This window comes from Stegodyphus dumicola, chromosome 5, assembly GCF_044657685.1.
Source record: "Stegodyphus dumicola isolate Sdum_Otavi_A_Nest chromosome 5, ASM4465768v1".
Classification (NCBI taxonomy): Eukaryota; Metazoa; Arthropoda; class Arachnida; order Araneae; family Eresidae; genus Stegodyphus; species Stegodyphus dumicola.
The window spans coordinates 184,954,327-184,980,534 of NC_140772.1; positions in this window are offsets into that span (position 1 = coordinate 184,954,327).

Genomic DNA, 26,208 nt, shown 5'->3' on the forward strand with positions numbered 1-26,208 from the left:
ATTGCTTGCGTAACTGTACTAGCCAATGGGGTGAGCTAGCCACGGCACAGGGTTACCGTTTCAATTGAGACGTGGATAATTTCCTGTAAAACTTGCCTTTGCTATGATCATCAATAAGTCTCGGCCAAACACTTAAGCGTGTTGGCATTTTTTTTTACCTGAGCCTGCATTTGGACACGGTCAACTTTATGCTGCCTGTTCAAGAGTTTGTGAAAGAACGGACGTAAAATTAAAAATAATTGATAGTCCTCTGCAAGGCGAGCTTAAAAATGATGGAAAGATGTACACAAAAAATGTTATGTACAAAGAGATCTTTGACATGTGAATTAACATTTTATTATTTAAATCTCCTTTATTTATTGAGCTAGCGGTGGCTCTTAAGAAATGTACCGCCAGTGGTTCCCTTCATTTCACTCTACTTAAGCAATTAAGCAAGTAGAAGCGGCAACTTCGTGGACAGCAAGCAAAGGGGCGTCCTCGCCCCCTGCCCTGGGTAATTCAATTTGAATTAATAGACACCTTTGCACAAATCATTTTAATTACAATTTATAATATCTAGAACAGCGGTCATTTCGTGTGACCGCCGGGCTTTCCAGTATATATATAAGCATTTTAGCTGATGTATATTAATTAAATGAATGTATTTTGCATGTACTTTTAAATACAAAGTACCCATATTTTCTTTCCTTTTCAAAATCTCTTCCCTTTTGCTCACGGCATAAGTTCGTTAATATGATTTCCTTCCTTTTGTCTATAGATTGTACTATTGTGAGTAGATTTTTGTTTTCTGAGTTAGTACCTTCACTTTTAGAAACAATCGTCTAATTACACAATTCTATAAATTAAATGCCTTATGAAATCATTAGCTGAACAAACTATACCAATTTTCTTTTTATGAATTTTTAATTTCTTCTTTCAGTGCTTTTTATGAAATTGTGTGCAAAACTCGAATTTTAAATGTAATATTGTAGATAATATATTGAGAATCGTAGCAAAAGATTAGAGAAATGTGTATGAGTGTTAAATCTCACACATTAATTAATTAATTTATTAGATATTAACTGTTAATAAACTATTTATATTTAATCTAAATAAAGAATATTTAGTAAGATAAATTACATTTATTTCTGCTTGAACATATTTAGTTATAAATTTAATAAATTCTTTATATACGATTCATCTGATAAAAAAATTCTTAGGATACGGCACAAAATACTATTTAGAAATACAAATGATGTTTTGCATATTTAAGGATATATTCATTTCCAACTTGCTTTTAAAAATTGATTATCATGTTAATTGTATGATGATTAACTGAAATACATAACTTTTTTTTTGGGAGGGAGGACTTCATGTGTCATCAACTGCGATAGAAATTCCAGTTCACACTTTATAATTTATTGCAAAATGGAAAATCGAAATAATTTTAATATTTTCGTAGAAGATCAAGGTAAAAGGAGATCATAAATCCTCAACAAAGAAAAAAAAAAAAAAAAAAAAAGAATGAGGTTTCCTGGGAGAGAAATCATAGATGGAATAATGCATTAGAAAAAAGAAAATGTCCTCTTTTTCATATGTATAACCGAAATTCTACATCATGTTTTGCTGCTTAATGACAGGAAATCAGACCTGCGTTAAAATAAAATAATAATAATAATAAAAAAAAAAAAAAGAGTCCAGTAACAAGTAATATCCCCATGGCCTTGTCAAAAAGAGGAGAACTAGACGAGCTCGCGAGCAATCTGATATGTTGTACCTGATGCGTTAGTGATTTAAGGGTCTATAGATCCATATTATACGATAACCTCATTAAATGCAGACTTGTTTATGGATAATGCTGTATAATAAGCCATGAACCATCAAGCCATTATAGAGAGGAAATTTAACTAAGAAAGGTGCTCTAGAATACAGCATACATTTTTCATTTAAAAGTGCAGTTTTCGGTTTTGCGCTTTTCTAGTTTTGAACGAAAAAGTATAAGAAATATTTTCATTTTAATCAAGCAGCTTAAAAAAACCTTATTGAGTGCACATCTGAATGCATTATTCCATTAAATTAATTTAATTTTTTAATGAATTCGTATTTTCATTTTATTGAAAAATTGAGCCTTATTAAATAACGTGAATTCCTGAATTTTTAAATTTCTTTTCAAGTTCCTGCTTCTTTAACCCCCTTGTAATACGCAGAAATACACATACATGCGGTTACAATGCAGGTGTACTTCGCTTTATTGCGCTCTTAAAATAATTTACGCATTTTAAAAATTTTAATTATTTGCTAATCGAGCAAATCGATCGATACGATTTTGAAGGCTTATATGCTTATGTATCTCTATGCCGCATTTAAATAAATTTTGCTACTTTTAAAATTAAACTAAGATTAGGTAGCAGCAAATAATAATAAAATAAGTCATTGGAAGTAGGTTTTCCCTGAAAGCAAGTACTCTACAGAGCAGGTCAAATGGTGTCGCACCACTACTTCCACAGAGACTACGATTAGGTCTGCTAGTAATCTCACAATAAAACAATAATTATTATCTTATGTATTTATACCGCAAAAACAATTTTTAAAAATTTTTTCTAATAATTCTTAAATCGTTCAATGTATCATATTTTTAAAAATAATTTCAGAATTTTCCTTAAGTTTCCCTATGTTTAATATGTGGATTGTTGATTATCACGTTATTTCATACTGATTACGCATGAAGCGTTAACACCTAGTTGATTAGCAAACGTATTATAATCTTCAGCCTTTAGTAAAAACAATGTTACTCTCTATAAAGAAACAAAGAAGAAATTCTTCTGTGAAGAAGTCGACGTCAATTGGCTTTGAAAATTAGAGCATAAAAGTTATAAAGTTTGGTATGTTTTGAAATCATCAACTAATGCCCAAACTCTTGGTATGCGTTATGCGAATTATCTCTAAGTCTAAAATAACAACTATAAGTTGAGTAGGCTGCAAAAGGTCCTTTTATTTAAACCTAAGAAGAATAGAAGGCACACCTAGTGTCTTCAAGTTAAGCCAGCACTTATGGAGAGATAACTTAAAGTAACAGTCAAATGTAAATGTAGAGTACCAGTTTTGATTAAGTTTCAATGGATAAATTTACGAACTGAAATTGCATGGTCAGATTTAGAACACAATGCACAAATTGTTAAGGAAAGTATAAAAGATTCCACAAATATTTATTGACTACTTATTTGACGAACGTACATTGCGAACATACAATTCAAAACCAAAAGATAGGTTGTGGATCAGGTTCTGAAAAAGTACCAGATAGTATTGAAGAGAAATGGAAAGCAATTTTTAAGGCATTGCGAAAGACTGATATTTCATGTTGCAATATTTTATAAATGGTTGAGTTTGAAATGTCTTTGCGTGGTATATCTGTTTCATTTTAGAGAATTTTTTCAATTATGGGGAACATTTGGCCTGCAAAAAGGGATAGACTTTCAGTAGCTACTGTTAAACAGCTACTGTAGCTACTGCGAAATCTTAAAATTAATTCAGAATTCTCTTGTTGTGAATTTCATGATGTAATTAAAACAAACAAACCATTTCTGGAAAAAGTCCTGTCTAGTGAAAAATACTACTGAATAAAGTTTAATGCTTCAAGTAAATTTTTAAGGCTTTTGGATAATTTCAAAAACATGTATTGGGTTGGACTTCGCTTTTTCTGCTGTCCGCCAACGGCGGCCCAATCCAAATTCAAATCTGGGGGCGGGGTGAGGAAAGCAAAGTCCCTCCGGGGAAGTTTAAAATGACAAAAGAAAAGTTAATACAGTTTTTAATTTGTTAGAGCCTTACCCCCTGACTCCGACGTCGTAGGAATCAGCAGTAGGTTTCATGGGACGTTCTTTTTCAGGGACGTATTCCATCCAATCTTCAAATTGCAGGACTGTAATTGCATAACCCACTAACAAGTCTACCTGTTGGTGACTTTAAGCTTGAAATCCATTTCAGTGGTTGATGACCAGATTCCACAGTAATCTCATGACCATGGAGTTTATTGAAGGCCTATACAACAGCAAGGGCATCCCGTTCAAGTAATTATTTCCGATGACAACAAACGATAGCATATTCTGCTGGATATTCTTCTGAACATTTTCCTTGTAATAGCATAGTACATAAAGCATAATTACTAGCATCCGCTCAAATAATATAAGGTTTTGTTGCAACATTTTGCTTTAAGATGAGAAGTCATTTTAATGCCTAAAAAGAGTTTTCTTCTTCTGGTCCTCTTGTCCAGTTTATGTTCTTCTTAGTAAGACTTAGAGATCTAGCTATTTCTGAAAATTTCAGTATGAATCTTCTATACCAGGAAAAGGTCTACAAGAAAGAGTGCACTTGTTTAACAGTTCTTGGAACAGGCACCTTCACTACTAATACAATTACCAAGATGCTTTTCCCTTTATTGTAAGAAAAACTGTATTTCTCGCAAAGTTTAACTTCCAACAGTCTCTCGAAAACTGGTTCTAGATCAGCTACATGTTTTTAGAAAGCCTGTTGTAGTATTATAATATCATCTAAATAAGAGTGAACGAACATATCTTTCAGTCGCTTCGTTTCAGAATTTATCAATTAATTCTGAAAAGTGGCCGGAGCAATCGTCAGTCGGAAAGGCATTCGAAGGAATCTGAAAGTTTCAAAAGGGCAAACAAATGCTGTTTTGTCTCTGTCTGTAGAGAAAACACTGATTTGACGGTACCCAGACCGTAAATCAATGTATATGGAGTATGTTTAGCAGCATGCGGTAAGTCAACCATCCTAGTTAATAGATATGAATCTGACATCGTATCATCAGTCAGCCCTCGGTAATCAACGCAATGTTCAACTATACCGTTTGGTATGGGCACTAGAACTACTGGCGCGGAGTATGGAAACATATATAATTCTATTAGTTTCTTTTCCAGGAGATAATCAAGCTCCTTATTTTAAATATCCTTCTTTGACTGGAGACATTCATTATTGGGGGTGCTGAAACGGAAGGATTATTCCTGGTATTTATATAGTGAACAATATAAACAGTTAACTTCTGTTAACTTCTTCCCCTGGTTCGAACACAGTCTGAAATTTTGTTAACAAAGTATTGAGCTTTCCCATTTGGTTTTCAGTTAATATTTTCCTTAATTTTCTCTTAATCTCAACCTATTGAATTCCGCATTATTTTCAGGATGCTCGGGTGATTTCAAAACGTCATGATTAAAGCTAAATAAGCGTTCTGTTAACTTTTGCTGTAGGTAACGCAAATAGAGTTATTCGGAACGATCGTCCTTCAATTTCAATATTTAGTTAGATTGTATTCTGTTTTCTTCTGAAGACCTTCGGCAAGGGTGACATTCATACTGGTTTTCACAAATTCTATTCCTCTTTCTCCCAAATTCTATTCTTCTTTTCAGCCAAAAGTTTCTCCCGCTATAGCATGGCTTGCTGAAGTGTAAGCACATACAATTCCGGTTAACACGGTTATTTTTACTCTAAAAGGAGTCATCTGGGACTTCTCGACAGAGAATGTCCGAAGGTGCATAGCTCTGAAATCAGCTTTTGCTTTCTTGCTAGAAGAGGAGCAAATGTGGCATTTAGCCTTAATGAAGCCTTACTTCTCACAACCATAGCAAATAACAGTTGGCCGATCTTCATGTTTCGCATTATCTCTTGATAGGCCTTTTTTAGTTCGTTAAGGATTATCTCTATAATTTTCAGACCATCTCGTTATCGAAACTAAAGGGGTTTCTTACTAACGATTTTATTTCGCACATCTCTAATTTGTCCACAAGCTGAAGTGGATTGTTTCACTCATTCCAGTTATCCTAAACAATGTCCTCTGTAAGGTTTAAGCGCTTTCTTCTCAATTTGATCTGCCAGTTTCAAATTCTTTAACGAATCGTCGTGATTCTTGAAGCCACTCATCAAAATAGTTTTGTAAATCAAAATCTCGCCAGGTGTTTTCTGGTGATTTTTTTTTAATTTTATTTTTTTTTATTTTAATGTTGGGCAAATAGTTCTTGAAATTTCTCAGCACTCAATTTGAAGCGCTTTAAGAGAATTTGTTTAATTTTCTGATTTTCTGATAAATCTGAGCACCATCAGAAGATTCTTTTGCAATTAGTTTTGCAAAATCGGTTGTCAGAGGACCAACAAAATAGACTTCCGGTTTTGTAATTGGAATCTTCAGAAGGCTTAATTGCCTCCCAAAGTGAGTTCAGAACTAATAGTACTAGATTGTAATTTTAATTTCTCAAGTTTCATTCCTATCATTTAATGCGGTTCAAATATTCTTTCGTAAACCTCATGTCATACGTGGAACTTGTGATTATAACATTACTTATTTCAGGAATTCTAAAATTTTCCTTTATCACTGCATTTAGTGTCTCCGCTAATGCATTCCTCCTTTATGCTAAATAAACCATGCTTCAATGAAAGTTGATACATTTCCTCAAAATATATACCTAAAACTTTTAATTTGCCAATATATATATATATATATCGTTTAACATATTTTATACGGATTTAGAACACATCAAACATACATAGTCAAAAGCAAAACATGAACAAAATAATAACTCTTCTTGCATCACTTTTTATTGATTTTATGAAATAACATATAAAACATCTTTCTCATATCATAAACTGCTATAGAATACTTATATGCTATAGTAATTATGCTATAGTAATTATGCTATAGTAATTTGTATTAGCTCAATATAGAAACGTGAGACTATACATTTCTGTACCTTTAACTGTTATTCTATTTTCAAAACAAAACTAAGAGTTGTTTATTATGTATTTTTTATACTTAACACTTATTTTCTCTGCTTCAGGTCCAGACTCAAACACAAAAAAAAAAAAAAAAAAAAAAAAAAACCCTTGAATTTTATACTAAGTATTCATTCAAATATTATTTCTACTATAAAATTCCTCATTTAAATTTCAGTAATGCTTCAGATTTTGTCTTTCGGTACTAAAGGAACTGGTAAGCAACAAAAATCATACGATAAGATCAGGGTGATCATACTTCATATAAAAGAATTCAAACTCAAAAGAACAATTAACTAATTCGGATGATCAGCGAAAACGAAATTAGGTCAGTGTGATAAGAATTCTTCTTATATTTATATGGTTCTGATGATCAGTGAAAACGAAATTAGGTCAAGGTGACCAGAATTCTTAACGTTTCCTTTAATTTCGAATTTACGTTAACTAGAAATCATCAAAGTTTACTTATTTTCAACGTATCCATAGACTGTGCGTTATCGTGACTTTTGGTTTAGAGGCGATCCATATGGGGATTTTCGGTCAAATGTTTACCGGATGTTTAAATTTATGCTTTAGCATATATCGGATTTTCGACCTCTCAGTTGGGCTGCCAGTTTATAACAGGCACATACATTTCTTTACGCAAATGAAAAAAAAAGAACGAAGAGAAAAAAAAAAAAAAAAAAAAAGAGCAAAGAGAGAAAAAAAAAGAGGGAAGAACGACAGTAAAAGATGGTGTTTCAAATATTTTTTTTTTTTTTTTTTTTTTTTCAAACATAACATAAATTATCATGAAAAATCTTAACAAACCATTTTGAGCTACTGTTAAAATCTGATACCTTTGAGATTTTTAAAATTATTATTCTGAAAAAGTATTAGTTTTGAAACACGATTTCGAGGACATTCATCTTTCTGATTAAAGCAACAGACACTGTTCTTAAGAATATTATTATTTTGCTTCTTAATATGATTTATTTATGTAAAAATACATTTAATTCGTTACAAGTCTAATTAAAAACATTAAAAATTTTTATAAAATTACGTTATTTATTTCTTTTACTTAGAAGATATGCAATGATCCCGCGTTAATCTAAATATATATTCATCTAGTATCCTATGAAATGTTCCGCTTTTCCTTCTAAGTAGTACCAATTGGTAATCTCTACTAATAATTCAAATCAAACTTTAAAATTAATCAAACTTTAAAATTAGAGCGATCATCAAATAAATCAAACTTTAAAATTAGAGCGATCATTAAAACCTGCACATTTTCAGATATTCTTTCTTTTTTACTTTCTTGTACGATGTAAAAAGGAAGTATTGTAATCGCGAAAAGTTTCAGGCAGCATATTTCAACGAAAATATCCATTTTGACCGCTTTCCAATGCAATTTAACGATGTTTTTTCGTGATATCTGTACGTAAGGACAGAATAAAAGACTCTTTTCCTCCAAAAAAAATTATAAAACTGCTTTAAAATGAATTCTGAAGAGAATATTTCGTGGCGTCTGTACGAGTCTCGCATAACTCAAAAACGAGTAACCTCAGAACGTTGAAATTTTGTATATAGGACTACGATAACACGTAGATGTGCACCTCGTATTTTGGTTGCAATCGGCCGCTTAAAACGTATATAAATATATTTATATATACACTCTGTAACCCGGCTCAGTGATCTCAGTTTCTTTACTCTTATATGTTTGTAAATTGTACATTTTTTGCTTTAAAAATGATTGAATTATGTTGTTCTTATCTTCCGTTAAGGTTTTTATGCCTTTAGTAAATCTGTATGCAATATTTTTAGAATTATCAACGATTTTAAAGTTGTTTAAATGCTGCTAAGCCTAATAATTTTTTTTTTGATGGCGGCCATTGCTTGTTTACATTTGAAACAGCAGAGTAGTGGATTTGTTGCCAATCTAGAGAAACCTAGCTTCGCAACAACAAAGATAACGCCTTCATTTATTATTGCGAATTAAATCATGCTTAATTCTTTCTGGAATTTTTTCGAGGAAATAAGTGTTTAAGATTTATTTCGTAATTTTTAATATAGATATTTAGAGTTTTTATGTATTTATGCCTTCTCGCGAAGTCCGAACTGAATTAATTGAATGAGAAATACTCAATCGTCTGTGAAAAACTGTTTCTTTTTTGTTTCGTTTGCTTAATTTCTTTTATACATCATTCTAGCTTTATTATAGTATTTGAATAGAACATGTGGAACGATTAGATAATTCTATTCTTTAAATGATAGAAATTTTGTGCATTATGAGTTATAATATGAACAAAATATAATACTGTTAAGTGAATCTACCGCCAGAGTGTCGCTATGGTAAACAAATAGTGTGAATTTTAAAGAATGCATTTATTCTATTGTGGTTTATGCGCTGTCGGAGAAGTAGATTTGGTGCTACTTTGGTAGACGGTTGCACGGATTTTGGCGATTTTTTGGCGATTTTGTTTTGGCGAGCGGTACAATTTATGGTAAACCCGCTGCTGGACAATTTATTTATGGTAACCGATACTTTGTTGTCGTTTTATTTAAAAAATAATGCATTTTATTATGCATAAATTCCGTGTTTTAAATATTATTTATGACTTCTAAATAATAAAGATGAATTTAATTTTGCATTTTTATTTGAAATAAAAATTTTATTGTTTATGATATTTTATGGAATTTTATGTTGTGAATGATGTAATGAATGACGTCTCATTATTTTAAAAGTAATTGGTTTTAGTATCTATAAATTTAATCTAACGTTTTAAACATTATTTATGGCTGTTAAATATTAAAATACAATTTAATTTTGCATTTTTTAAAATATGATTTTATAAAGAATGATTATTTAAATATTTTTAATTCAATGCGTGATGTAATCAGCTCTTTGATTGGTTACTGAATATTTGTGCATTACCGCGCCATTTTAAAATTTTATTATTCATCTCTTCGAATTCCTCAGATTTCAAAGCGAATGGATGTGTCCGTGTCGAAGATGAATATTGTTATTGATAATTAGCAAGAATTATTCGTATCGGAATAAAAAAATTGCCGTTTGAGACCTTATTTTGGCCAATTTGGCCAACCTTGCTTTCCTAATCAAAGATTTATTTATAGTTACAAGGGTCAGAGGAACTTTATTTTAAATTTTTGGAGGAAACCTCGCTAATTCCTTCTTGAATGAAGTGCGAGAGATGTGGATCACAGATGAACATCTTTTTTTTTTTTTTTTTTTTTTTTTTTTTGGTACTTATCAATATACAACAGGTAAAATACTTTAAAAAATGTTCTTTAATTGTATGCTTCAATTTTTATTAAAAAATTAATACACTGTTTTCAAAAATTTCTGAGATATTTATTGCCACATATGTTTTAATTATATCCTATAGAACTTATTTTAAAAGATTTGAATTTAAGTAATTGAAACATTTTAATTCTTTTAAACGTTGGTACGATGCTTTTAATTCAATATCAATTTAAATAATATTTTATTCCAATTACATGTTGGCGCAATGTTTTTATAGCGGTGTTTTTATTCTATTATATGAAAGTAATAATTTAACCCTACCTTATCATTTTATACTCTTAGGAAATGCATTTATTTACATTTACCAGCCATCTTAAAAAACAACGTTTTCAACAAAATATTAATCCATTATTTTTAACGATATTTACTTTTAAAGTTTCGAATACTTTACTATGCGTGAAATACGTAAAAACAGCATTTTTCAAGATGGTTGACGATTGTAAAAACCGCGCCAACAATTGCGCTATTGTAAATCGCCAAAAATCCGTGCAACCGTCTATCAAAGTAGCACCGTGGATTTAATTCAATCCAATAAGTTTCAACGAAATGCAAGAACAAAAATGCGTATATTCCGTACAAGGAAGTCATGTGGTGTACACATCAGATTTTTTTTTTTTTTTTTTAAAGTACAAAGAGGTTTTGAGCCTACAGGACTATTGTTTCCGTTTTGCGATTGTGCGTTGAAAATTTTAAGAGGCTGTATCACTTTTCAAATCGTTGCCGCCAAATATTATCACCCTGTATTATATTTGAAGAAATTAAATAATGTAGAATCTGCATAAATGTATGTATGTTTCTCGCATTGTGAATAAAACAACAGTTCCTAGAGTTATCGAATTTTGAATTAATTTAAACTTTAACGAATTTTTGATTAACAAACTCAGATATTTCAAAGCGAGCAATAAAAACGTTGTACAGAAAAAACATTTTTATCTCCAGCGCGCGAGACTCTGTATAGGAAAGTCTAAAGATATGGTCAGTTTAAAAATATTTTGCGATATTGCTTTTGAACGGAATTTTATAGTTTAAGTGGGAAGAACATGATATTTAATAAATAAAGGTAACATAGAAAATGTTAAAAAATCGCCCCTTTGGACATAATTTAAAATCTGAAACCTTTCAATTTTATTTTATTTTATTTATTTATTTTTTTTTTCCTCCCGCCGCGTTTAAAACTGCATTTTGCATGAAATCAGTATAAAACAGTATAAAACAAACAGTATAAAACAGTTAACAATTATATTTCAGAGTCTTAAAGGATGCTTAAAACAGCATATATGAATTAGTAACACTTAAATGTATTAACTCATGTTTATTTAAGCATAATATTTAGTTTTAAATGATTACATAAATAATATTTTATACAATAAAAAATATTGCTTGCGGCACAGAATAAAATGAAATTAGTTCCATGGGAACATATCATGAAGAAAAATTATTTATATTTTGTAGTCTTATGCTGAAACTCGAATAAGTAAGGTATTTGAATATTTTAGATGATGTTCGTTCATAGGAATAACGGCATAGTTAAGTTTTAACAAGGAAACTACTCGCATATACACAGACGTAGATGGACTAATACTCTTTCATAAGAGCGAATGAACCGAAAGCAAATTGAAAACCGACTCCCTTCATTGAGGAACAGATCCCCTTACCCTAATCATTAGTTCTGAGAAACCCGAGAAGAGACCTGCACGCGCGCCCGTTTAAGTGTGACCGGATCGTTAGTCTCCGATTCTGTTATGTTTCACCCAGATCTGTTAACAAAACGTACTTAAAGCGCGTTCTGCCTTTAATGGATCCCTCCCCTTCTGTTTTCCGAAGCGAAGTTTATAGCTCAGCTGGTTTCCGTTAAATCACGGCATGGTAGGAATGATAAGGGGAAGCATCCAATGGGTGGATGGTTGGGAAAGGAAATTTTCACCTGAATTGATTGAGGAATATAAAACCCTCAATAAGGATTATATATATATATATATATATATTTATTTTAGTTAATTACATGGAGGCTTTTCTGAGCTCCTTTTCTCTTCCGTATGAAATGTAAAACATATGGTAATATATCATTTTCTTTAGCATGTCTTAAAATAAAAAAAATTAAGAACCAAAATGAGTAAAAACTATTACTTAAGAAAAAGTAAGATTTTGCTTTTTCAAAATTTAAAATGACAGTTTTATTTAAAACATATTAAAAAATAATTAAAATAATTTTTAATGAATATTTTCCTTAAAACCTGATAGCAGAAATCAAATTAGTGTTCAGTTATATTAATCTATTATAACATTTAGTTTAACCTAAACCCAATTAAAATACGTTGAATAGATATCGAAATAGAACAAACTTTTAAAATTAAAAAAAAATAATAATGCTATTATGAATTTAAGAACTCCTTCCTTTACCTACAACTTTTTTGGGCATTTTTTATGATTTTCAAGACTACCCAATAGAAATATGTAATTTGTTTTTATTATCATCCGCAAATAATAAGGAACTTCAGGATTGAAATTTCTCTTCTACCAGCGAATTCCATTGTCTTAGATTTAACAAACAATTTAATGAAATTCATATTATACGAAGGTTAGATAAATAAATATTTTTCTTGTTCACTAACACTTCAGATACCATGCGTTTTTTAAACGATATTTTCATGTAATAATTATTTTTATTTCCTTGTACGAAGTCAAAGAAGTATCGCAACCACAAAAAATTACGAGTATCATATTTCAACAGAAGTATTCATTCTGACCGTTCTCAAATCCATTTCTACGATTGTTTTCCGTGATGGATGTATGTATGGACAGAATATTGGACTGTTTTTACTTCCTTTTGTACGAAGTAAAAAGGAAGTATTGTAATCGCGAAAAGTTTCAGGCATCATATTTCAATGCAAATATCCATTTTCACCTCTATCGAATGCAATTTAACGATGTTTTTGCTTGACATCTGTACGTAAGGACAGGATAAAGGACCCCTATCCCCCGAAAAAATTCAAAACTAATTTAAAATGAATTCTAAAAAGAGAAGTTTTCGTGGCGTCTGTGCGTAGGTACGTATGTATCTCGCATAACTCAAAAACGAGTAGCCTCAGAACGTTAAAATTTTGTATATAGGACTGCTATAACATACAGATGTGCACTTTGTATTTTGGTTGCAATCGGCCGCACCAAAAGTATATAAATATATGCAATTTTCCGGTTAAGGTTCTTATGCCTTTAGTGAATCTGTCTGCAATATTTTTAGAATTATCAACAATTTTAAAGTTGTTTAAGTGCCGCTAAGCCTAATATTTTTTTGATGGTGGCCAGTGCTTGTTTACATTTGAAACAGCAGAATAGTGGATTTGTTGCCAATCTAGAGAAACTTAGCTTCGCAACAACAAAGATAACGCCTTCATTTATTATTGCGAATTAAATCATGCTTAATCCATTCTGGAATTTATTCGAGGAAATAAGTGTTTAAGATTTACTTCATAATTTTCAATACAGACATCTTCAGTTTTAATGTATTTTTGCTTTGTCGCGAAGTGAGAACTGAAATAATTGAATGAGAAATACTGAATCGTCTGTGAAAAACTGTTTCTTTTTTGTTTTGTTTTCTTAATTTCTTTTGTACATCGTTTTAGATTTATTATAGTATTTGAATAAAATATGTGGCAACAATTAGATAATTCTTCAAATGATATAAATTTTGTGCATTATGAGTTATAATATGGACGAAATATAACGCTGTTAAGTGAACCGAGCGCCAGAGTGTCGCTATGGTAAACAAATATAGTGAATTTTAAAGAGTGCATTTATTCTATTGTGGTTGATGCGCTATCGACGAAGTAGATTTAATTTAACCCAATAAGTTTAAATGAAATGCAAGACAAAATGGGTATAATTTAATATTCCGTACAAGGAAGTCACGTGGTGCACACATCAGATTTTTTTTTTTTTTTTTTTTTTTTTTTTTTTTTTTTTTTAAAGACGGTTTCTAAAATGGACTTAGTGTTAATTCCAAAAGTATTATTTTCGTCCCATCTGTACGTACGCATGTACATATAGATGTAAGTATGTATCTCGCAGAAGAATAGAATTACAGAAGTGTTCCAAATGCCGAAAATATTCATGTTTGAGCGATGTTAAATAAAAAAATAATTTTTGACAAATAACTAACTTTATAATCCAACTTTTAATGCGATTTCCCTGTCCTTATACTTACATTTGGGAAAAGTTTATACTCGTTATGATAAAATAAAATTATGAGAAGTTTGACTCCTGCAACACAAAAACTGGCCTGGATATTTAATTCAGAATTTGCAGTTTTTGATGTAATTTTCAACTTGCCTTAAAGAATCGGATTAGTTAAGTTTGAATAATTCGAGAAACTAAGTTTAAAAGTAGTGGAGCAAAAAATGTGTATAATTTAAAAGCCGTACAAAGAAGTCATGTGGTGTCCACATTAAATTTTTTTATATAGTGGTTGTCTCGTCCTCGTTTACTTGCATAAGAAATAAAAATGCTTAGTTAAGTTTATTTGTAATCTTTTAAATAATGAGCTACTTTGTAGATTAGAGCGAAAGTCCACTAATTATCTTCATAGTAGATAGTTTGAAGCATGTCGAAATTTGTTAGTAGCTTCTCTCATGTTAACACAATTTTTTTTTTTTTTTCCAATGGCACATTGTGAACAATTACAAATGTAACCCAGCCCATTAATCTATACAATGCTGGATGTGGTGGTCTCTTTATTATGGAGGCACGCACCATCGCCTTTCCTATGAAGGACGGTCAGTTACAACCATGCCTTCTTCGACATCGCAGTCAGCTTCCCTGACCACTCTACCGACTGAGTATACACCATTTCAATACAATAAGCTACGGGAATAGGGAGACATTAAATGACATCTGGAAGTAAAACTGCCTTTAAACTTGCTTTGAATTTGTCGATGTAACCTCCCCAGTTTTATAAGTTACATGGTATGTTAAATTATATCATCAATCCTTAATTGCGATGATCAAAATATATTTTATGTCAGTTACTAAACTTCTTTTTAATTAATATATGAACCGAGTTTTGTATTGCTTGTGTAGCTAGTCGCAATAACATATCTGTAAGTGGTTTACGAAGAAAAAAGTGTATTAGCAACAAAGCTTTTATTCCTCCTTCTTCTCCTTACTGGAATGAAACACTTTTTTTCTGCTTAAACATATCATTTTCCCTTAAAGAAATTATCATTTTTGAAACATTTCAGTGACACAGTACATTTAAAGTTACCTGAGTTTAAAGTTACCCAAAATGCTTACCTGAGTCATAAGAAGCATTATAAAAGGATCCACACAGTTCGTAGGCATTATGCTGAAGAAGAGTGTAAGCTGTATATGAATAAAGACAGGAAAAATCAACTGAATAATTCATAGCCTATGAACAAGTTCGCAGTATTTTATTCTAACTTAATCAAAAACTAATGAGGAACTTAGAGACTTAAATACCAATAAAAATGAGCTTTGAAACTCTTTCAAATCTTAACTTCTTCTTCAATTTGCTATGGTCCAGAGCGCATTCTAAAAATTTTTTCCATTTCTCGTGAATTATATTTTAATAACACTTAGCTCCTTTGTTCGCATCATTAACGAAGCCATGAATTTGCGTCGCTATATTACTGTCATTGGTATTAAAGCATATTTGTCAACAGTAGATCACTATAGAGCAGGGGTTTTCAACTTATTTTGTCCCACGCACCACTTTCAGCATTGCTAGACTAACATTTCCCTTCTTCCTTACCGAAACTCGAAAAATATATACATACATATATTTAAATTTAGATTATTTTTTAATGTATTTCATAAATTAAACAGAAAAAAGTATAGAAAAAGTATGAATTACAAAACTTGACAAAAGAAGTTTTTTAGACTCATAAACTAAACCTAAATACTTAACCGGTAAATAAAATGCTTATCTCATTCTTCCCTGAAGCTGTAAAACCGCTGTTGTACAGTGATGCTTAAGGTATCCGATTATGTTCGGAGCACTTTTTTGAAAAATCATAATATACAAATATATAACTCACTAGCTAAATAATATAAGCATGAAAAGAATTCGTTTCTTATTTTTCTCATTCATTCAGATGACAAAGTTCTTTGCAGAGTTTCATCAAACATCGCTGTCAAATACTGATTATGAGAGAGCGACTGATAGCAGGGTTTATTAATCTAATTTGTCTCTTAGTTAATAGTAAATTTCTAACACTTGCAATTGCCAAATAACTTCTCAAGTTAGATCTAGAATACATATATAGTAGTCGAAGTCACTTGCTTATTTTTCTCTGATACTGACCAACGGTTTTATTGTACATGAATCTGCACTGATCACAGGATCTGTACTAACGAATATATTCTCTAAATTGCAAATTTTCTTCTACTGCATGCAGACAGATTATTAATAAGTATGCAATCTTTAACTGGAGTTTTGAGCTACCTTCGCAAATTATTACAACTATTACCTTACCTTTAGAGTTTTAAAATTTACGAGAAGGAAATATAAGTTAAACTTGATGAAATACATATTTTTCATCTTTTGACGATGCTTTTTAATATAATATTTGTATTTAAAGAAGGAAAATCTGCTTTTTCACATTCTGTTCATTTCGTTTTCCTCAATGTTTTTTACTCATAGCACTTATTAGAATCTTCGATGTTAAAAAACATGATATGACTTTATCAACCTACTTGGATAAAATAAAAATAAAAAATAAATATCAAGCACAAATTTATAATATACGAAATATGAATGCATACTAATTTATTAAAAACCGTTAGCAATTTGTTGATTATATTTTCCCTATTTATTAAAGGTAAAAAAATACATTAATAACTAAAATTCATGCAAAACGAAGCTTAAGAATAGAAATGGATCCCTAAATCAATTTCTTAAACGATAAGAAAGTATCATAAATAGTTTTTTTTTTTTTTTTTTTTTTTACGGAAGAAAATCAAAATATGCAATCTGAAAAGGAAACGAAGCCCCGAAAAGCTCAGTAAGTGTTGACATAGTCAACAAAACTATTTCTCATGCTTTCGGAACTGCTAATTTTTGTTCATTCTTGTTGTTGTGATTTATCTCATTTGTCTGACATTAACATCAGAATAAGTAACAAAATTAATCGTGGCAAGGAGAGCAAGATTGCACATGTCTTTGGCAAGACTGCCTAGATCATCGTACATGTGACAATAGGACTTTGCTCAAGTCCGCCCTCAATGTTTTATGGAGAGCACCCTAGGGGATGGGTCTTAGGGTCTCTTACCCCTCTTTCCCTATACCACCCACTCGAGAGGAGGCCCCATGCTGCAAAGACACTATACATTTACAAAAATCCATGTCTTCTTCGGGATTCGAACCCGGGCCGTTCGATACCGCAGTAGGTTTTCCTAGCCGCTATACTGTCTGGTCGGCTTACGTTCTTTATATGCATATTAATTTATTAAAGAAATATGCAATAATGAAGCCATAATTCTTGTCTTACTTAACATGGAAATTTTGCTTGGAGAAGTTTTGTTTGACGGCCCTTGCGTGAAACCAAATTTTTGGAAATGTTGGAATGAGACTGATAAACAGATTAAGAAAAGGAAACTTTTGTTGCATTTCTTAATTAGTACATCAGCCTCTAACCAGATTAAGATGTTTAGAAACAAAACGGATTTTTCAGCTGATTTTAATGACAGAAAACACTTAAACTTCCCTTTCAACCAAAGTTCTTGATAACATAAAGAAATTAAGCTGTATTAACTCCAAAATGTTCTCCCAAATTAAACCTTATCCGTTCATCCGAAGGTTCATCAAGAGGATATCATCAGAGACAGCCTTCATGCGACAAGTGCCGAACGATGTCATACAGTGATAAAACCGTCTCGTCTAAGGCGACAGTATCCGATTGATTGCTGACAGCAGTCAGTGTACTCCAGGAATAGAAAGCTCTTCACCGTTTGTCTATGCATCCTTTCTGGAGATAAAGGGAGCAAGGGTGGGTGAGGAAGCGAATGTGCAACGAGGCGGTACTAATTAGCGCTGCTAACTTCTTGTTGGTTGCGGTTACTTCTATCGCAGATGAGATTTTTTTTTTCCTTAGAGGGAGGGATCTCATGTAACTGGCAAAATTGCAGACAGACAGACAGATAAGTTCCAATCTTATTTGGTGGGAAGTATTGAGTTACGAGTTCTTGACGCTAGTAGAAGTCATTTGGACCCGGTTTGTTGATGACTCGTCAAGTGACATTAAAAGTTGGCTTGTTCTATCCGTTTCGACGACTGTTACGGTTCTTCGCTTGCAGCAGAATAAACGGTTCAGAGTGTAACTAAACTAAAGCGGAGATGGGGAGCAAGAGACTTGAAAAGCAAAGCGAATGGGTTTTATTTATGGCTAGAGAGTTTATTTGTTTTTTTTACGTGTTTCGTTTTCGAATTAAAAGGTCAGATGATTTGGAATTGTATACTTATTATTTCTTTGACACTTAAACAACAACTTTCTATTTGATTAATGCTCCATATGATGTTATAAATTAGATGCAGCTGCGAGATATTTTTCTAGACACCGAGTCTAAATTCTTTTCAGCTGCACACTAATCGAATAATCTGTGAAAAGCACAAAAGATCAAATAATGTCTATGATGATCATTTTAAGGGCTCAAGAAATAATGTAATTGATATAACTCATTTCAGTAGTAATCAGAAATTTTTTTTAATACTTACGGGAGTGGAGCATAGTTCACTTCTGTTAATACAGAAAATATTCCGATTCTTACACCTGGGAGCTCTTCTTGGAGGGGGGAGAAGTAGCTCCAGATAATACATTGATATTCTAATTTCAGTTTAAAACTTGAAACAATTTTTAACTAAGCAGTTCCGAAGATTTAAGAATTAGTCCCATAGAAATTAAAGGTACAGAAAGAGCATAAGACCTTACATTTAAAATGAGTTGTTAAAAATAGCAAAGTCAAATGGTAGCAAAATATTTTTCGGTGCTAGAAAACGTTTGAGTTAACACGTTACGCAAATTTTGCATGTAAGAAATATAATTTCTTTTTATTTTTGATTATGTAACTAAAGTAATCTTCGAGTAGGTTTAAACAGAGTACAAATAAGACAAATAGTCTCAAAAAGAGAAATTCATGACGAATTTAATGCATTTAACGAAGAAAAGTACGAAATAAGAGGTAACTTCTTATTTACTTTTGCATACAAGTTTTTGCTGTGAGAGTGTGCTTGCTGTTTTTGAATACTTGAGAGAAAAAGATCTACCTTTACGATTCAAATAATCGTAAAAAGAACTAATTTACTTTCAAACTCTTAACGAAATCACAAGGTTCAAGAACTGACAAAAATACTCAGATCACAATTAAAAAAAAAAAAAAAAAAAAAAAAGGCTTTAGATTAAAATAGCGTGATTTTTTTTTTTTTCTTGTGCAATACAATTATTACGAAACAAACTGGAAAATAATAAACTTAATTTCCAAAATTTATAGAAAAATTTTGACTGCGTAATTGATGTGCGTAAATTGCATGCAAATGAGTTTAAATATGTAGCGCACCCAGTACCATTATTTTTAAGTTTTTATTCTTTCTAAATGTAGTATTAACTGGGAAAGTGATAAATGAAGCTATTCCAGCTTCTAAAGTAATGTGTCGTGACGAGTATACCGCCATCTATTGCATCAAGTGATAACTAATGATCAAATTGATAACAGGATTTAAACCCCAAGTTTTTAACGAGTAGCTTTTCAGTCATGTATTTAGAACATTTCATTTTTATATGCATGGTATAATTTCAGTTTAAGCAAATGAGATAAAGTGTAACGTTTGTGCTTAAAAGGCAAATTTGTATAAAAATTAGGATAAAAAAAATAGGATGTTTTCAAATTCGATTTCAATATGTACAAGAATTTCATTTTATGTGAGATTCTTTCATTTCTACATTCAGTCATTTTACGTAATTAGTGAATTCAGTTATTATGATAAAATGCAATTTGAAATATTACTTTACTTTTTTTTTTCTTTTGTTTGATTTACTTCAACTTTCCTGCATTTCAATGGGAAAGCTTCCAATTGCTATGTATCAAAAAACCGTATTTTGAAAAATCAGTACGTACCCAAAAACAGTGTTTTGAAAAATCCGATAACTATTAATCGAACAAATTTGACCTGGTCGCAACAATTCATAAAAGATCTCGGCACTTAAAAGTAAATCTATCTATACGAACTGGCGTATTAAAGTTTCTATCCGCAAAGTTTTATATATTTTAAGTTCTGGTATATTAATCTTAAATATTTTTGACGGCATGAAATCCGTAATTTTAGATACAATCAAAAAATCTAATTCTTTTTCATATTCTTCTTCAAAGTTATAAATAGTCGCACTAACAACAGATTTAATTGTTGTGTTAAAATAAGATTTTAATATTTTCCTTTAGAGGGATATTTAAAAGTTTCCCTTAAACTGACCGAATTAATTAGGTATTTCTTAATTTTTCATGTTAATCATTTAATTATAGAAAAATATTTTTCTGTAATATATCTGAAAAAAAAACTGATTTTAATAATTCTGCCTCTTTATCCAAAATAAATAAATAAACGTACAGCAAAGTTGTTATTTATTTTATATTAGAATGACTTAGGTACTAATTTATACTTATATTAGATATCAGACGACAGATAGAATACCGTTAGATACTAATTTTTTTTTTTTGTAAGATTTTGTTATATGTTTATAAATTTTAATACGTTATGTGGAATAAAATCATTCTTTGTGTTTTACAAGTGAAAGAAGATGATTTGGAATACTCATAATACTTGTAATTTCATTTTGGGAGACATATAATGGTAGCCACTGCCAGAGAGGTTTAAATTTCTAATCAAGTACGAATGTGCCCTCACTAAACAAGTCAATTTAATTGAGAATTAAACTGTAAATACTGGTTTTACCATTTTTTTTTTAAATTTCAGATTTATACCACTTGGTTTATAGGTTTATACCACTTGAAGGAAAAAAATGCATGATAAACTTTTAAAAAATGGCCTTACAGCTTAGTTCTTAAATTCTGAGAAACAGACACTTTGTCGAACGAAAATTTCAATGAGAAAAAGTAGCTGTATTCAAGGTCTGTCGGAGTGAAATGGGTACTAAAAATGAAAGAAATTAACAAATTATGGCAAGCATTTTTCTGTATTTTATAACTATATCAAAGGTGCGTTAACCCAGAAGGGTTATTAGTCTCGAAATAGCATTTTGCGTGGATTCATTATAGATGTCCGTTTTATTTTTTTCTTAAATGGTGGATTTTTTATCATAGTCCAGTGTTATTTGTAATTTATATCTTTAATACTCTTCTTGAACGAAATGACATAATTAGCCTACAGAAAAATCCACGATCAAAAAGTTACATTTAATTTTTCTTCCGAAGATCGTTTCTTGCGTGCGTGTATTGAACAACGGTATATATGAGAAAAATGACTAGAGAATGAGCAAAATGATCGACGAATGTGGATGGTTGGCTGTCTGAAATTATACTGCGAGTATATTATTAGAGTGACAGGTCCTGTCAATAGATCCATCGGTTAAATGGAACAGATTTTCTTCAGAAAAAGTTTTGTAGAAGAAAACGAAAATCTGAACTCTTGAAAGTAGTACATGGTGAAGATGCCACATAAAAACAAAATGAGTTTGAGTGCCAAAAGTAATTTTTGAAGGCAGAAAACGAGACTAATATCTCCAGAAAAGGATTGCAAATAGCAATGACGTAGTTAACAGAGGATGAATGTAATACGGACCAAAAAAGGCTAAGTGTGAAATAGATAGCTGAAGAATTTTACATTAATTGAGATATTGATGAACTAATTTTAACTGAAAATCTAGACATGAGAAAGTTTGCTGTCAAACTACGCCGCTCTCAGTTCCAGTGTTTTCTTTCTGAAACTTCCTGATCAAGGAAACACTTATCTTATAAGATATCATTCTGTATATTGTATTCTGTATATTTACCTGATATCTGGATGTTTCAAATTTAAAAGATATTCTGAAATTACGAAAATTTTCAAACGTAACTAAGTTTCAATAAAATAATAGGAAGGTAATCAGGAGCATTTCGCGAAATAAGTTCCAAATCTGTTTCCCGAAATCCAGTATGGAAAGACAAGGGGCGTATTTTGAAGGAAAAGTACCGACTTCTATACAATTTTATGCTTACATTTTTAAAGGTTCATTGAAAGGAACTTGAAATATTGCAAATTGTATCTTTCTTTCGCCAGGTTTTAATGTGTCATCAAGTACCCCCGACTCGATTTCAGATTATAAAATATCATTTTTTAGAACTTTTCATTTTTTACTTTACTTTTTTTTTTCTTTTGTTTGATTTACTGCAACTTTCCTGCATTTCAATGGGAAAGCTTCCAATTATCCAATTATATTCTTTGATAATTTAATATCTACCTGAAATTGGAATGCATACACAACAACGTAATATTTTCTTATTACGATTCCTTTAATTTATAATTCATATTGATACGTATGTGCATTTATACAATGCAGAGTCATAATAATAAAGATATGGATCTTATATTTTATATTGACTGAGATTCAGATTTCTTCTATGCAAATCTATAGTTATAAGCTGTAAGGAAATAATAAAAGCATTTTCTTTTAAGATTAGAATTTTACTAAGATTAAATTACTTGATTTTAAGATTAGAGACCTTAACAACCAGATATAGTTTGATAAAACTAACATAATGTAAATAGGTATTCAATTTAGAGCATATGTTTCAACATTTTATATTATTATTTTCTGAAAATTTTCTATTCTTATAATACTCAATTATTTTACAGAATTTTGTTTTCAGTATTTATCTACAAGGCATAATTGAGTTAAACTCTCTGCAATAATGTGGTTTGTCCAATTTACAAACAGCTAAATACTTATCTCAAAGTTCTTGCTGTAAATAATACTTTAAAAAAATCCATTGAATATTCAGTATACCTAATTACAGAAGTATATTGAATATGCAAGCATATTAAACATTAAATAATCATCTGAACATTTTTTTTTTCAAGAGAAAGAATGCACATAAAATACATTAATTTAATTCGTTATACTTAACTTGAATTCCGAAATATAGTTCGAGTTCATTATTCAATTCAAAATATGTTTGAGTTTACGATTTGATTGATAAGATTACTTCTTTTCTGCAAATTTACATTCGGCTCTAAATTGTCCTTCGTGGCACCTGGCAGAATTAATGTTCAACACTTAGTTTTTATTTGTGGGAGATGAGAGACAGTCTCAGTTTTTTTCCTTTAAGAAGTAAAAATAAATAAATAAATAAAATAAAAATATTAAAGGGTTTGGAAAAAAAATTTTACATCAGTTTAAAAAGACAAAGTAGAGAAACTTTATAACGGTAGTAACATTAAACACTTTTAATTGGATTTTATTATGATTTATGCACTATTATCTTATTGAGCACTTAATGTAGCTTAGATTCTTTAAACCCTTAATATATAGTCTGTTAAAACTGTGGCATAAAAAGAAGTGCTTAGAAGTTTATTTGTGCTGCGCTAAGAGTAATAAACGAAAATAGAAAAGCGGAGAAGCCAATCAGGTGTATCTGTGGTAAAAAACTCATGTTAACATTGTAAGTATAGAATCACCACTCCTTTCATTAGGCAAAAGAGCTTAAGATGGCTATTGAAATATTATTAGACAAAGCCATTACGCATTTATTAAATGTTTAAATTTAAGCTTAATTTAGAAAGCTGAAATTAGAAATTGCTTTTAAACTAATCTATTTCTTAATCGGGGCAAATTATTTTAAACAAGCACCATTGCTTTTAAACTAAACTATTTTTTAATTGGGGCAAACATATTAGGGCTAACAATTTAAGGCAAGTACATCTTTCTGAAGGCCTTTTAAGGAAAACTGACACATGCTAAGGTAACGCACGGAGAATGATGGTGACCATGTAACCAACCCCATTCGCCACGATATGAACCTGAGCTGAACTAGCTGTATTCAGCGTCTTATCCATCTGACAGCATTCATGTATTATATTTCAAACAGTTCAAGCCGATTTTTTTGTAACTGGCAAAACAGTTCAAGCCAATTTTTTTTGTAGTTCTCTGCTGGAAAGGAAAGCCGAATAATGAATTGGTATAGAAATTCAGGAAAGTGTATAGTTTATAAGAAGAGAAAGTGACAAAACAGAATTATAAAAGAAAGTGATGCGCTCGTTTAGCTACAGCAGATCTACGAATTAATAGAATAAAGAGGATAAGTATGCAGATTCAGTACATTTATTCTGGAGCAAGAAACATGATCAATACTCTTTGCCAGAATTCGAACTCCAGGCCTCCCGAGCGCTATCCAAATATGTCTGACTAGTGCTTTCAACTACCCTCACAAAGGCGTGTGTGTACAAAAACAAGTGCTTTAAATTTAATTCTCTTTCACTTCCTATTTCTAAAAAAAGCAAAATGCGCTTTTATGCCCATTCTTAAGGGATTTCTTTCGTTTAATCTTAAAGCCTATTGCCAGTCTTAGTCTAACAGTTAATAAACTAAGGTAGCGAAAATCACTTAAGCCTAATCTACCGGAGATGGAATACAATAATAAACTGTACCTATGTCTGTGCTAAGAACGGCAGCAAACCCATGTCTGGCAGAGATGGTTTCAATAGAAAATTATGTTACGAAAAGTGAAATGAATGAAGAATATCTGATTTCATAATCGATACCAGCACCCAAAATACGTAAGAATTACTGAAATTTCTCCTATAATGTGGTCATTGTTGAATACTGTTATTTCCTTAGTGACCTAAAACTCAGAAATAAATAGTAAGCAAGCACAAGTTCATAAAGGTAGCAGCGCATTTATCTTCCGTAGAGTTTTCTGTTTAAAAATTATACTAATTTGTGCTTTGAGAGCCGAAATTAGTTCTGAAATCCTAACAGCTAAAAAAACGTAAAGCGAGTTATTGCTGTGTCTGAAGTAATTACAGATATTTGAAAAGATTTAAACAACCTTTTTCTTAAAAGAAAACTTTGCATTTTGAACATGACGATGTAACTAAAGTAGCTAACTAACAGTCAAATTCAGATTTAAAACATAGACTGGTCGTCAAGTACTACACAAATAATTTAAATCTGAATTGGCTCAAAAACTCTAACCGGCGTATCAGATTTAATATCGGCAGCAATAATGCAAAACCGAACAATTACAAATTTATAAGAGCTGGCAGGAACCACGCAACACGTTCTGCCTCATAAAAATATGCAACTGGTTGTCCATCTTGCATAAGCGCGGCTTCTGCTGCAAAATCCTATGCATCTGTGGAGATTTGTAATTTTCCGTCTGCTTCAAGGAATTTTAAGACTGGGGTTGAATTAAAGCCTCTTTCAATCTTTCGAAAGTTGTGTATGCTTTGTCCGACCAGGTACATCTGGCTTTCTTTCTCTTCAAGTCCGTGTAGTTGCTTCAGGCACAGCAATAATTCACTTTATATATGTTAAGAGTTGGAACTAGTTTATGCTCCCAAAATAAGCCTAACTTTATAAAATCTCATTAGCCTGTTTATCTATTCTATTTAATGGTTAATCTTCCATTGCTACGTATATAACATATTTTTCACAGATTCTAACTTTTATTATTAAACACTAAATAAGCACGTGAATTTAAAAAAAAAAAAAAAAAAAACTGAAAAATCTTAAAAGGTAAATTGTTAATAATATAAATTTAAAATAAGTACTTAAAGTAATCTGCAACGAATAAATAGGTAATGAAGTACTTAAAGTAATTTGCAACGAATAAATAAGTACTTAAAGTAATCTGCAACGAATAGATAGAAGCATTTATGTACGATTAAGAACGGGGTGGAACGTGTCAAAAATGCAAACGTAATTAAATAATTTAATTTTATCATATCCTAATTTATAAGCGGTTGATTTAAATTTTATGGAGTTATTGACAGTTTTCTTATAAAATTGTTAAGTTAATGCCTAGATGACTTAAATTACTCTCTTACTCATGCAAAATAGTTAAGTTTCTTATACCTTGAATCTTGAATTCACTTGGAAAGAGATTTTTAAGGTAAGTGAAAATATGTCTGGGTAGTAGTCGAAAGG